Consider the following 9,907-nt stretch of genomic DNA (forward strand, 5'->3'; position numbering starts at 1 on the left):
TCTTTGCTGAATTAAAGTTTCTAACTAAGTGTTTTTTTCAAGGGGGAAATGGAGCAGACCATTATTTTCCAAAGCAAAATCGTTTCAAAAGTCATGATTCTTTATGAAGATATTTAATCAATGTGGAAATCTAAATATTGATATTTTCCCCTAACGTCCAGTGATGACTTTGGCAGTTAAGGGGTGCTCATTCTGGGAGGTTATACTCTGCACTGCCCAACATGTTCATATGGTTGGAATGTACTGAAAGACAGGAATATGCCAGACCCAGAATTCTGCAATTTGCTTTCATGTCTTTCAGTATTAGTTCCCAGCTATCTGGTTTGCTCTCTGATTGTCATATGTTATTCCAGCAGGATGAACTCACCATGGATTTTACTCAACATTTCCCCCTGTATTTACATTCTACCAATTTTTCACAATGACCAAACAATGCATTAAATAATACTGTGGTCGATTTTGCCTTGCTCATATATACAAGAATTTTCCTATGATACATTAACAAAAGAGGGTCAAAGGATATGTGCATCTTAAAATGTAATAGAAAGTGCCAATCAAATGTCCAGATAGATTTTACTACCACTCTGATACTGTATAAAGGTTCAGATTTTACTACCACTCTGATACTGTATAAGCGTCCTCGTTTTGGCTTCCAGTGGCTTCCTGGTGATCCAGTGGTATAGGGTCTGCCTGCCAATTGAGGGCACATAGGTTCAATCCCCAGGCCAGGAAGATCCCACATGCCCAGGGCAACTAAGCTTGTGTGCCACAACTACTGAGCTCACCACAATCTAGAGTCTGTGTTCCTCTACAAGAGAAGCCTCTGTAATGAGAAACCTGAAAACAGCAATTAGAGAGTAGCCCCCTCTGGCTCCAAGTACAGAAAACCTGCACACAGTTAACAACACGTGGCACAGCCAAAAATAAAGAATCTTCATAAATAAAACTTTTAAAGAGCCCCTGTTTCCAGCTATAGCCTTCTCAGACATTGAAGATTTCAGTTAATTAAGTTCATCCTACACTAAGATATGCTCTGTTCCTACAGAGCCCATCTTAAAAAGTAAAATCAAAAGGATCAAACTGTTTCTAAGCAACTTAACAAGGTTCGAGAATAAAGCTTAAGAATAAGTTTAGGAATAGAAAAATATCAAGCATGGAAGGGAAATTTGATATTGCTTCGCATCCAATCTAAAATTACCAGGAGGCAAAGAAGCAGGAAAGTCTTATCCATTATGACAGAAATCAGTGTGTTGTTGTTCAGCCACTCAGTCATGTCTAACTCTCTGGGACCCCATGGACTGCAGCCCTCCAGGCTTCCCTGTCCTTCACCATCTCCCGGAACTTGCTTAAACTCATGTCCATTCAGTCGTCATACCATCCAAACATCTCATCCTCTGTCGTTCCCTTCTCTTCCTGCCTTCAATCTTTCCCAGCATCAGTGTCTTTGCCAATGAGTTGGCTCTTCATATCAGGTGGCCAAAGTGTTGGAGATATCATCTTAACAAAAATCAGTTAAAATGCATAAACTGGAAAGGAAGAAAGAAATGTGGATTTATTTACAGACAAAATGATTGTCTTAAGTAGGAAGTTCAACGGGATCTACAGAAGAGCTATTACAATTAGTTAGTGAGTTTATCAAGGTTTCAGGATACAAGGATACTCTTGAGAGAGCCTTGGACTGCAAGGAGATCAAAGCAGTCAATCCCAAAGGAAATCAGTCCTGAATATTCATTGGAAGGACTGACACTGAAGCAGAAGCTTCAACACTTCGGCCAGCAGATGCAAAAAGCTGACTCATTAGAAAAGACCATGATGCTGAAAAAGATTGAAGGCAAAAGGAGAAGGGGACCATAGAAGATGAGATGGTTAGATAGCACCAGCAACTCAGTGGACATGAATTTGAGCAAATTCCAGGAGACAGTGTGTCTCAGAGCCTGGTGTGCTACAGTCCATGGGGTTGCAAAGAGTCAACTGGACACAACTTAAGAGACTGAAAACAACAACATTCTGGTATTTTATGTATAAATGTAACTATAAAACTGAGAAAATATTCCAAAATCAATACTGAATGGCAGTACACAACTTTCTTATTCTCCCACTTCTTTTTTTAAAATTCACTCATGATCATTTATTGGCTATAGTGAGTTCCAGGCACACAATGAATATGAAGGAATCAGAGAAGTATTGTGCTCAAACAAATAATAATATATATAAACTGATACACACAGAGACCATGGAAATGTCCCACTGATGGTATAAATCAAGAACCGTGCCAGAAATCCAGGAGGAAGAATACCTCTCCTTGGGGATGCTGGGAAGACTGTGGTGGAGGTGATGTTTGAGTCTTTTTTAAAAAATTTCTGTTTATTTATCTTCCTTTACAATATTGTATTGGTTTTGCCATACATTGACTTGAATCTGCCATGGGTGTACATGTGTTCCCCATCCTGAACCCCCCTCCCACCTCCCTCCCCATCCCATCCCTCTAGGTCATCCCAGTGCACCAGCCTCAAGAACCCTGTATCATGCTTCAAACCTGGACTGGCGATTCATTTCACATATGATAATTTACATATTTCAATGCCCTTCTCACATATCATACCACCCTCGCCCTCTCCCACAGAGTCCAAAAGACTGTTCAATACATCTGTGTCTCTTTTGCTGTCTCGCATACAGGGTTATAGTTACCAACTTTCTAAATGACACATATATGCATTAGTATACTGTATTGATGTTTTACTTTCTGGCTTACTTCACTCTGTATAATAGGCTCCAGTTTCAACCAGTTCATTAGAACTGATTCAAATGTATTCTTTTTAATGGTTGAGTAATATTCCATCATGTATATGTACCACAGCTTTCTTATCCATTCATCTGCTGATGGAGATCTAGGCTGAGTCCATGTCCTGGCTATTATAAACAGTGCTGCGATGAACATTGGGATACACGTGTCTTTTTCATAGAAGGAAAGAAATCTTAAAAATTAGGGCAGAAATAAATGCTAAAGAAAAATAGGAGACCATAGCAAAAATCAACAAAACCAAAAGCTGGTTCTTTGAGAAGTTAAATAAAATTGACAAACCATTAACCAGACTCATCAAGAAACAAAGGGAGAAAAATCAAATCAACAAAATTAGAAATGAAAATGGAGAGATCACAGCAGACAACACAGAAATACAAAAGATCATAAGAGACTATTATCAGCAACTATATGCAAATAAAATGGACAACTTGGAAGAAATGGACAAATTCTTAGAAAAGTACAACTTTCCAAAATTGAATCAGGAAGAAATAGAAAATCTTAACAGATCCATTACAAACATGAAAATTGAAACTGTCATCAGAAATCTTCCAACAAACAAAAGCCCAGGACCAGACAGCTTCACAGCTGAATTCTACCAAAAATTTAGAGAACTACCAACCTAGATAGTATATTAAACAGCAGAGACATTACTTTGCCGACTAAGGTCCGTCTAGTCAAGGCTATGGTTTTTCCTGTGGTCATGTATGGATGTGAGAGTTGGACTATGAAGAAGACTGAACGCCAAAGAATTGATGCTTTTAAACTGTGGTGTTGGAGAAGACTCTTGAGAGTCCCTTGGACAGCAAGGAGATCCAACCAGTCCATTCTGAAGGAGATCAGCCCTGGGATTTCTTTGGAAGGAATGATGCTAAAGCTGAAACTCCAGTACTTTGGCCACCTCATGCAAAGAGTTGCCTCATTGGAAAAGACTCTGATGCTGGGAGGGATTGGGGGCAGGAGGAGAAGGGGACGACAGAGGATGAGATGGCTGGATGACATCAATGGACATGAGTCTGAGTGAACTCCGGGAGTTGATAATGGACAGGGAGGCCTGGTGTGCTGTGATTCATGGGGTCACAAAGGGTTGGACACGACTGAGTGACTGAACTGAACTGAACTGAACACCTATCCTATTCAAACTCTACCAGAAAATTGCAGAGGAAGGTAAACTTCCAAGCTCATTCTATGAGGCCACCATCACCCTAATAATAAAATCTGACAAACATGCCACAAAAAAAGAAAACTACAAGCCAATATCACTGATGAACATAGATGCAATAATCTTTAACAAAATTCTAGCAATCAGAATCCAACAACATATTAAAAAGATCATACATCATAACTGAGTGTGCTTTATTCAAGGGATGCAAAGATTCTTCAGTATCCACAAATCAATCAATGTAATACTCCACATTAACAAATTGAAACATAAAAACCATATGATTGTCTCAATAGATGCAGAGAAAGGCTTTGACAAAATTAAACATCCATTTATGATAAAACCCTCCAGAAAGCAGGAATAGAAATTACATACCTCAACATAATAAAAGCTATATATGACAAACCCACAGCAAACATCCTCAATTGTGAAAAATTGAAAGCATTTCCCCTAAAGTCAGGAACAAGACAAGGGTGCCCACTCTCACCACTACTATTCAACATAGTTTTGGAAGTTTTGGCCACAGCAATCAGAGCAGAAAAAGGAATAAAAGGAATCCAGATTGAAATAGAAGAAGTAAAATTCTCACTATTTGCAGATGACATGATCCTCTACATAGAAAACCCTAAAGACTCCACCAAAAAATTACCAGAGCTAATCAATGAATACAGTAAAGTTGCAGGATATAAAATTAACACAGAAATCCCTTGCATTCCTATACACTAACACTGAGAAAACAGAAACAGAAATTAAGGAAACAATTCCATTCACCATTGCAATTAAAAGAATAAAATACTTAGGAATATATCTACCTAAAGAAACAAAAGACCTATGTATAGAAAAATATAAAACACTGGTGAAAGAAATCAAAGAGGGCACAAATAGATGGAGAAATATATCATGTTCATGGATCAAAAGAATCAATATAGTAAAAATGAGTATACTACCCAAAGCAATCTATAGATTCAACACAATCCCTATCAAGCTACCAACGGTATTTTTCAGAGAACTAGAAAACAATTATTTCACAATTTGTATGGAAATACAAGAAACCTTGAATAGCCAAAGCAATCTTGAGAAAGAAGAATGGAACTGGAGGAATCAACCTCCCTGACTTCAGGCTCTACTACAAAGTTACAGTCATCAAAACAGTATGGTACTGGCACAAAGATAGAAATATAGATCAATGGAACAAAATAGAAAGCCCAGAGATAAATCCACACACCTATGGACACCTGATCTTCAACAAAGAAGGCAAGAATATACAATGGCATAAAGACAATCTCTTTAACAAGTGGTGCTGGGAAAACTGGTCAACCACTTGTAAAAGAATGAAACTAGAACACTTTCTAACACCATACACAAAAATAAACTCAAAATGGATTAAAGATATAAATAAAAGACCAGAAACTATTAAACTCCTAGAGGAAAACATAGGCAAAACACTCTCCAACATAAACCACAGCAAGATCTTCTATGACCCACCTCCTAGAATATCAGAAATAAAAGCAAAAATGAACAAATGGGACCTAATTAAAATTAAAAGCTTCTGCACAACAAAGGAAACTTTTCTCCCACTTCTTACAGTGTCTTCACTTATGTTGTACTCCTTGAATACCTGGATTGCAGAACCTCTCCTCCTACTGAAAGATACATGCAGTATGAGGAAGTGCAGAAGGTAAAAGTAAAGTCAGAAACAGCTCAGTTTTACTTTCTGCAGTTAACAATCACCAAACAAACTATGTGGACCCTGAGCCCCCAAGGAATACCACAGGCACAAGATGAAGCCCAGTGAAATTACTGCAGAAAGCAATGCCTTGTGGAAGGACACTTGAAGCTAGGGCAGATAGGCTAGGTTTAAGCCCCTTTTCCGTGCTGAGGCTTAGCAAAAAGGGGGGGCACAAAGTGCTGCAAGGTCCACATCACCAGGGAAAGCTGGTCCAGACAGAAGGTGATGGACGTCTGGAGAAGGCCATGGTCTTCAGCAGGCAATCGGCTAAAAGGGAGGTAACATGAAATTCAAGTCTCCGCGGAGGAGAAGAGAAGCATATCCTCCCTCTGTCCCCGCACACTGATAAGCCCAGAGCACCACACTTTTCCTTTAGGCTTAACCCACATTCGTCTCCTCCTGGGCCAAGACTGGCCTTGGCCACCACCCACCATGCCTTCCCTAGCCCCGGTCCCCTTTAGAACTGACAGAACCAACAGATGGCCATTAACACTGAGCTCCTTCGGAACTGGTGCTCGCAGTGGAGTACTTTGAGACAGGAAGTTGCAGGCGATCTTTGCCTGAGCGAGCGATGCAAAAGGCACAATGAGGCTGCTGGTGGAGATACGGTTAAGGCACCATCCACACTAGTCATTTTGCCTGTACCTCAGGCTCCTTGCTCACGGAGAACTGCCTTCTCCCACAAGGCTGCTGTCAGACACCCTGGATATCACCGCCTGACCCTCTGGATCCCTTCAGGTTGCTTTACCTCACCACCATCCACACTAGTCATTTTGCCTGTTCATCAGGCTCCCTGTTCACAGAGCCCCGCCTTCTCCCACAAGGCCACTGCCAGACACCCTGTATATCACTGCCCAACCTTCTGGATCCCTTCAGGTTGCTTTTCTTCACCATCATCCCCAGGCAGCCAGACCACCCCTGACCCATACCATCCAGCCCCCCAGAGTACCCTCCTCTTACACTTTAGGCCCTGCCACCTGCAACCCCCCAAACCACCCCTAGCCCACACCCTGACCCCCAAGGCTGCCCAGCCAACCGGGGCTCCTGGAATAGGATACAACTGGAGAGGTCGGTTACTCAGAACTCTGGTTCCGGGTGCAGCATCTCCACCAGGCCCAGGAGTGTGGGGTGCCCCTGGGATCTGCGGAATGTCACTGGCTATGCCATCTGACTCTCCTACAGTGCTGGGGCCTCTGGGTTCAGCCAGATCGCCAGTGCCACCAGGGACTTCAGGGCATCACCAGGGCCAGCTGGGTCGTCAGGGCCATCTCAGCCACCAGCACCACATGGCATACCGTGGTCCTCACGTGCTGTGCCTGCTGCAAAGGCCATGGCAACTGCATCTTCATCGTCTGCCCTCGTGGCTCCTCCACCGTGTGCCTTGAACCCTCCCTACAGAACCCAGCCCTATAGTGCAAGGCAACTCAGCATCAGCAGAGCGCCTGCACAAACAAATCCTGGTCTTACCTCACGATTGGTTCCCACAAACAATGGGCATCCCCTGCTGAAGCTTCACGTGTTCATGTGCCGTGTCACCCCAATGTGCGTGCAGAGACACCCACGTGGTCTGTGCCCTCTAAGTCAGCCTTGCCTAAGGTCCAGAAACCTGATAAATGGCTTAGCTGTCGTGAGGCCTCTGGGTGGCGCTACACCCTTAGTGCGGGAGCAGCTCCTCAGTGCGAATGCCCAAACAGACCCTACCCCACTCCTCAGTGCACATGACTATTTCTGGTCTGAGCCTGCAAACCCCAAGTAAACCCTGGTCCCTTTGCACCTCCAAGACTGCACTGCTGCCAACCTGGCCATGCTCATGGGTGAGCATCCTGCTGAGCTCAGGTCCTTGTCATTGACTTCTGGAGGGGAGTCGGGCACCCCTGGGTCAGGGCCAGTGTGTCCATCTGGTGTCCCACACGTAGCTCATGTGTGTGTATGTGCTTCTATGTGCATGAGTGCATGGGCAAGTACATGCACATGGGTGTGTGAGCATGTGTGTCTGTGTGTCTGCCTGAGAGAGAGTGCCCATGCACATGTGCCAGTGCATGGGTGTGTGCCTGTGTGTGTGTGAGACAGTGTGTATACAGGTGCATGCACATATGGGTGTGCATGTGTATGTGGAGGCGCATGCACATAGGCATGTGCATGTGTGTGCAGGTGCTTTCACATGGTCATGGGCATGTGTGTGAAAGAGAAAGCAAGCACATGCTCTGGTGTTGCACATCAGTGTGTCTGTGTGTGCGTGAGAGTTTGTCATCAGGTGCATGAACATGTGTGTGTGCATGAGAGAGAGTGCATGGTTCAGGTGCATGCATATGGGCATGTGTGTATGTGTGTGTGGGCACATATGTAGGGCCCCACTCTGGACGCATGAGGCCAGGGATTCAGAGTGGGCTATGCCTGCTCGCCTGGGGAGGGAAGCAGGGACTGCTGTTGGACTCACTGGGGATGTCATGGGGATGTCATGGGGCTCTGGGCACACAGACCACAGGGACTCTAGACTGTGGGCCTCCTATGGCCCCCCAGAAGCATGGGAGGGACTGGCTGGACCCAAGGGCTGCAGAAGGGGCAGTGACCCCTGGGACACCCCCAGTCTCTTGGCCCTCTGCTGGCACAGCCTTCGTGGGTTCACCCTTCCCAGGAACAAAGTCGTGTGGCTCTCTGGGGGCCTGGATGAGTCAAGTCAACAGGCAAGGTACAGCCAAGGGTGATGGCAGGACTGGAGTAAGTGTATATCTCTTTCCCTATAACCCTCTGCCCACAAGTCAGCAGGGTAAACTGATGCATTATAGTGGGGATCTTGGGCTGCCTACCTGGCCTGCTCATGCTGGCCCCCACCCTGCCCTCTGGGATGGGCACCACCACCGCAGAGACCTGAGGTGGGCACCTGCATGGGTGTGGCTCCTACATGAGAGCTTCAGGCTGATGCCCTTTCCACATCTCAAATCCATGTGGCAGGTTCACTGAACCCCATGTGTCTGTCACGTCCAGTCTCGAGATGGCTGAGGGGGCCCTTGGAGGCCTTCCCTCACACCCTGACATGGGCTGGATGGGTGGGGCTGGGTGAGGACCAGGGTCCAGTGGGGACACCCTTACTGTGCTAAAAGCTGCTGCAAACATAGCAATAAAGATGCCATTTCCAGCGTGGCTGCGGAGCTCTGTGTGGTTGGTCCCCCTCTGCCACCCCACTGTCCTAAGATGCTTTCCTTCCTTCCCTCAGAGGATCTCCTCCTTCCAGCTCAAACTCAACACACTCAAGGAGCCTCTGGGCTTCATCAAACTACTCGAGTGGAATGCTTCTATCTTTGCCTTTGCTACCTGTGGAGGTTGTAAGGGTAAAACAGAAATTCAAGGGTCTTGTGCCTGAAGACTAGAGACGAGGACGACTCTAGACTCTCTAGGGCCTCTTCCTGAGACTAGAATGATTCCAGCTACTTTTAGTTATCCATTCACCTTGAATGAAGCATTGTTTCAGGCACCTCAAGGTGTAAATGTCTATAATGTCAATTGGTAAAATTATGTCTTTATTGGAGATTACTCTTCCGCACAGTTCTGTGTTACTTTTGTAGTCTTTGTCTTCCTGTACTGCATTGCTGCTCTTCTGCTCTATGTTGGTTAAACAAACCTGCATCATGATAGTCGAAAGCTTTCCATGACTGACTTTGTAGTTACTATTGTTGACACTTTTTGTGGTTGGTGTGCACTTCAGCTTGGGTTACAGCTCTTAAAGATACTAAAATAGCTACCAGTCACTATATTGTCCAGGAACTTAAGCCTTGTAATCTTCAAGAAGTGATGTGTCATTTTGTCTCTGTGACTAGTATTCAGTTCAGTTCAGTTCAGTCGCTCAGTCGTGTCCGACTCTTTGCGACCCCATGAATCGCAGCACGCCAGGCCTCCCTGTCCCTCACCAACTCTCGGAGTTCACTCACTTATGTCCATAGAGTCCGTGATGCCATCCAGCCATCTCATCCTCTGTCGTCCCCTTCTCCTCCTGCCCCCAATCCCTCCCAGCATCAGAGTCTTTTCCAATGAGTCAACTCTTCGCATGAGGTGGCCAAAGTACTGGAGTTTCAGCTTCAGCATCATTCCTTCCAAAGAAATTCCAGGGCTGATCTCCTTCAGAATGGACTGGTTGGATCTCCTTGAAGTCCAAGGGACTCTCAAGAATTTTCTCCAACACCACAGTTCAAAAGCATCCACTCTTTGGCACTCAGCCTTC

The 9,907-nt window shown here is 44.8% G+C and overlaps 1 pseudogene; it reads left to right on the plus strand.

Annotated features, from left to right (window-relative positions):
* The first annotated feature begins 5,616 nt into the window (after window positions 1-5,616).
* LOC128069474 (synaptophysin-like protein 1) lies at window positions 5,617-9,413 on the plus strand (annotated as a pseudogene).
* The last annotated feature ends 494 nt before the right edge of the window (window positions 9,414-9,907 follow it).

This window comes from Budorcas taxicolor, chromosome X (genome assembly GCF_023091745.1).
Source record: "Budorcas taxicolor isolate Tak-1 chromosome X, Takin1.1, whole genome shotgun sequence".
NCBI lineage: Eukaryota > Metazoa > Chordata > Mammalia > Artiodactyla > Bovidae > Budorcas > Budorcas taxicolor.